This window comes from Polypterus senegalus, chromosome 1 (genome assembly GCF_016835505.1).
Source record: "Polypterus senegalus isolate Bchr_013 chromosome 1, ASM1683550v1, whole genome shotgun sequence".
In the NCBI taxonomy this organism is placed as follows: Eukaryota; Metazoa; Chordata; class Cladistia; order Polypteriformes; family Polypteridae; genus Polypterus; species Polypterus senegalus.
In genome coordinates, this window is record NC_053154.1 from 339,581,863 (window position 1) to 339,587,012 (window position 5,150).

Below are 5,150 nucleotides of genomic sequence, written 5' to 3' on the forward strand. Positions count from 1 at the left end.
TCTTTTTAAACATGAAAGTCACATAAATCTGAACTTTTAATACTTTAAAGATAAAAATAAAATATTTCCTCAGACACACGTCACTGAAATTACTTTTCTTAAAAACTCAAGTAGCTTAAGTCTTGACATAACTTTTCAAGTTTTCTTCATCTACGCACACAAGTGCATGAAGTTCCATCTAATGACATATCTGGTGGCCTTCCTCAAAGTCACACCTCACCTGTCACACTTTGTTCTGCTGCTCTTCATTTTCTATGTCACGTATTTCACTATCTGGGTGTGAAAATTCAACAAACAGCAAAGGTTTCATTCATTCATGTTGAACCTGACAGCTTCTTCTTCCAAAATGTTCCTCCAAGAAAGGAGAAGACGGGCAAACATTCAAGTTCAGGTTTAGTGACAAGTGTGTAGATTACAGGAAACTCTGACTTGTCTGCTTGACAAACACGAACATCACGTTTAGAGTTTCATTAACATGTGAGAAAGTCAAAGATACGAACAGTAAGACCACCGACATGTGTGTGGTGTGCAGACGAGAGCAGTGACTGTGATTAGTGAGAGGAAGAGCATGAAGATCACGCTGATGACACGAGTTTATCTACAACTCCAAAGTCACTCAGCAAATCTCATCAGTGACTCAACTTTCATACTGCAGGCCGACGTGTATTTGTAGAGGCTTCTGTTCAACAAATGTAACAACTCCTAATTTCAGTTCCCATCATGCTCAGCGTCTCTGTGGAGTTAACGTGTTCTCCTGGTGTCACATGACCTTTCTCCCAGTTCTCCCAGTCGCACATCCCCTGGTAACTGGTAACACCAGACAAACACACTTGCAGCTCTGTCCCTGACTCTATTTGAGTTCATTTATAAATGACAGACAAAGTGACATTTCTGAGTCTCACATACGCCTTCACACTCAAATGCACAATAAATAAACTGATTCAGACGAGGACTGGATTGATGAATTGAGTCCATTTTTAATTATTTTAATTACACTTCATGACCACAAGAGGTGCCATTCACACACAATTCTGTATTCTGTTGTCATTTTTAATTGTTCTGATTTGTGTGAAGTCGTCCATTTTTGTAATTCTGTTTCTTCAGTTCTTTTCTCACGTCTAGCACTCTGTTCAGTAATTAAACTTATTATTGTCATTTCTGTCACACACTGCGACTCCAGCACTGCAGCAGACCACCTGTGTGTGTCACTGAAATGACGTCGAGTCTGCCGGAGGTTCAGGACTGTGAGGTGGACCCTCAGAGAAGTTCACGAGAAGCCATTTTCTTACAGAGGACAGCGCCGTGTCACCTCACTGATGTCGATGATTTCTTTTTGTAATTCCTGCCTTTCTTTATTTCATTTGACGTCCCTTTCTGTTTTATTTCATTTCATCACAAACTCATCTCAGTGTTGATGAACTTCTCAGCAGACTTACAGTGTTGTGTATTTCAGTCCACGTTTAACAATAGAAGTATATAACGCTAGATAGGAATTCAGGTTTGTCTGATCGGTGGTCTCGTAGTAGCACAGTGATTGGTGGTCCGGCCTTCAGCTCTGGTGTCACAGGTTGGTTCTTATCCGTGTTGCCCCCCACATTGACAGCCCCCTGTGACCCTGAATTAGATAAGCGAGTTACAAAATGGACGGTGGTCTCGATATTCAGGGTCTCAGATTTCTTCTGCTCAGCTCACACTCTTCATGTCTTTTAATGTCACAAAGTGGGCACCTCAGGGTCATCAGGACTGACCACCAGCAAGTGACGTCACACAAAGACTGAAGAAAACCAATCCAGTGCTGTGGAGAACACGACCATCTTTGTTGAATTCCTCTTTGAATGTCAAATTAAAGACGCGCACTCAGGATTTCTGTTCATTCTCAGACCCTCAGATTCACATTTGATGATGGAGCCGACGCTTTGATCCGACGCCATTTAAAAATCCCAAGTGTTCAGTCCTGATGTCTCATTAAACACAGAAATCCTGAAAATGAAAATCAGACGAGCAGCAAACAGCAGGACACCTCAGGGGCTTTGAGTTCGGTGGTCTGAATGTTAAAGAAAGTCTCCATCGGCTTTGTGCTGCTCAGAGATGGACAGACAACATTAATACAGAGGGTCAGTGTGTGAGCGGGGGCAGATGACCAGAGGGGCCGCGTTTTACCACCGTCATTAAGACAAGGACTGAAGAGCGGATAGAGGGGCTCAGTGAAGGAGTCTGTGAAGGTGTAGAGGTGAGAGCGGGACTGGGCATTGTAAAAGGAGACCTGACCTTCATCATAGTCCAGAAAGACCCCCACTGTCTGGGGCTTCACTCTCAGGGGTAGAAACAGAACTGTAATGCTGTACTGTTCTCATTCCTCAGCCACACAGTCCAGTATCCATCATATGGGGTCAGTGTAAATCCCCTTTCCTGTTGACCGACTCTCTGGCGACTCCTAAAGTCCACTCAGTCTTCCCCGACCTCCACCTCCCAGTAGTGTCTCCCTGACGTGAATCCTTCTCTGGCCAGGACACAAGGCTGCGGTCAAACCTCTTTGGATTGTCCGTCACTCTCTCTCGCGTGTGTCTGTGTCTCACTTCTTTCCCGTCTTCAGACACAATGAGATATGGATGTGCAGTCTCAGGGTCAAAAGTGACATCAGCTGAGGAGGAGAAGATGAAGAAAAGAGGAAGGCGTCAGGAAATCAGGGGACTTGAGGAAGACAACAACACATTTACACTCCTTGAAGGACCTGAACATTAAAAAGACAAAGCGTCAAACAGCACGTGTTCAGTTCTCAGCCCACCAAGCCCCTCGTGTGTCTCTGTGTCACTGCTCGGCCCCCTGTGTAGTCGCACCTCTGACCTCCTCCATTTTATCTTCATTTAACCCTAAAGAGCCTGATCACCACGCTGTGAACATTTTAATAAAAGACGAATCACACAGCGAGGATTTGTTAAAGACACAAACAAGAAGACCACCAGTGAGGCCTGGCACTCGTTCACAGACTCACCAGCAGCTCTCAGACTTGTCGTCACTAACCTGAGGGTCTCATGTCCCCCCTGGCCTGTTGTCCTCCTGTTCCTGTCATTCCTGTCCACTTTGATTCATTTTGCTCTGCTCTGTCGGTGACTCTGTCACTTTTCTCGTCCTTACACTGTGTTGGTGGCCTTTTATTTAGCAGACCCCCCACTTTATGTTTCTCAGTTCCTTGTCAGAAGTGACAATGGGGGGCACTGAATTTATGACCTGAATCTAACAACACAAGAGGGCCGCCTGTCAGTGATGAGGATGAAGTGTCACAAGTCATCAGTCAGCAGAGACACCATGTGACCAGTCAGTACAGGTGAGGGGGCTTTAATAAGGAGAGGGGGACAAGAGGACATACAAGGTGACAACACTGATAGTGATGACAAAGGACAGGACAGCAGGACAAAACACAAAGTGGCACTAAAGAGGGGACAGGACTGGACACTGAGGGGCTGAGAATGGACAGCGGGCCCTGTGAGGACTCAGCAGCACTCAGTTTACTTTAAAAAGAGCAAACGTTGGGAGTGAAAACCTCAAGTGTGTCCTCAGTGTTGTCATCTCACAAATACTTCAACATCGACATGCTGGAAATGGGGCCTGAGAAAGGGTCTGCACTGAAACACAAGAGGGTCCTAAGTGACAGAAGGGACATCATGGAGTCTTTAAGGAGCAGGATTAGTGACAATGACGCAGTGCTAATCGGTACGAGACCACCGAATCAAAATGACCTTCTGAGAATAAAGTCTACAAGACAAACGAGCATCCTTTGTACCGAGGAAGACATCTGAGGAGTTGTGTCTGCACGAGGAGGGTCCGGTCTTTAGTTCTGTCTTTACTGACTTGTCTGATGTTCTTGGAACACAAAATAAAGTAATGTCCGCCTGCCAAGGAGAATCCAGCTGTTTATGACAGAGGACTGTTTAGTGAACTTCATAGGAATAAGAGAACTAGCGATATTCAAAGAGACCACCAGGGGGCAGTAGAGGCTGAGGTCTTCCTGTTCCTTAACTAGCAGCTCATCTGCCTTTAAACACACAGAACAAGCAGCCATCCATTGTCATAACCTGCTTATCCAGGGCAGAGTCGAGGGGCAGATGGAGCCGATCACAGCAGGCATCAGGGCAGGGCAGGAACAACCCATGGACGGGACGCCAGTCCATCAGCGGGCAAACACTCAGACACACATCAGGGCTAACTGAGCGTCACCGGACCACCTAACCTGCATGTCTTTGGAGCACACGGAGGAGACCCTCACAGTCACAGGCAGAACATGCAAACTCCACACAAGGAGCCCCCAGGATGTGAACCCCAGTGTCCTTACTGTGAGATGGCAGCACTACCACTGTGTCACCATGTCACCCACACAGAGGGACCTCAGCCATTAACTGAGACCTGGGGGACAGTCACAGAGCTCACAAGGTGCTGCTTGTCATGGTCATGAAGGTGACACGTTTAACATGAAGACACAAAGACTACAGACACAGAAAATGAGAATTTCATGACCAGCTTATCAACCGTACCTGCTGAGCTGCATATTCTCCTCCATTCTGTAAAATAATAAATAAAGAAATAAACTTAATGAGTCCAATAAAGAGTGAGACTTGAAAGACCCCCAGAGACCCCAGTTCAAATATTGTACCTGCATTGGTGCGTTGTGACTTTTCTGCAGAAGAAGAGAGCTGCGTTACTGAGTGAATAATCAGGTGGGTCAACTTAACACATCATCTCTTCAGTTCTCACTCGCTACTTTCATTTACTTTCATTTTCCTCTTCTGAAGTCTTAAAATATCTTTGCATTTCAAATTTCCCTTCATAAAGACCCCTTATAATAGACAGCAGAACAATGGACATGACAATAGCTGGAGTGCCAAGCACAGACTGAAAGTGGATTTGCAGAATTAACAGCCTACTGGCCTTTGGCTTTGAATCTGCGTGACGTCTGATGAAGAAGGAACAGAATTATTTATGATTATTAGGAGTGGAGGTCCTACTGTGAGACTTCTGACCGTGTCCTCGTGACCACAGAAACACAGAAATGAACGCTGCAGGTGTAATTAGTGTGACTGCAATACAATAAGACACGGGCCAGAAGACCCTCGTCTTGACCAGTTTGTCTCCTACTGATGGCCTTGCTATTTGTC

At 45.6% G+C, this 5,150-nt stretch overlaps 1 pseudogene; it reads right to left on the minus strand.

Moving 5' to 3' along the window:
- Positions 1–1,088: 1,088 nt before the first annotated feature.
- The window catches only part of LOC120518817, a 45,751-nt pseudogene continuing 41,689 nt past the window's right edge, over positions 1,089–5,150 (minus strand).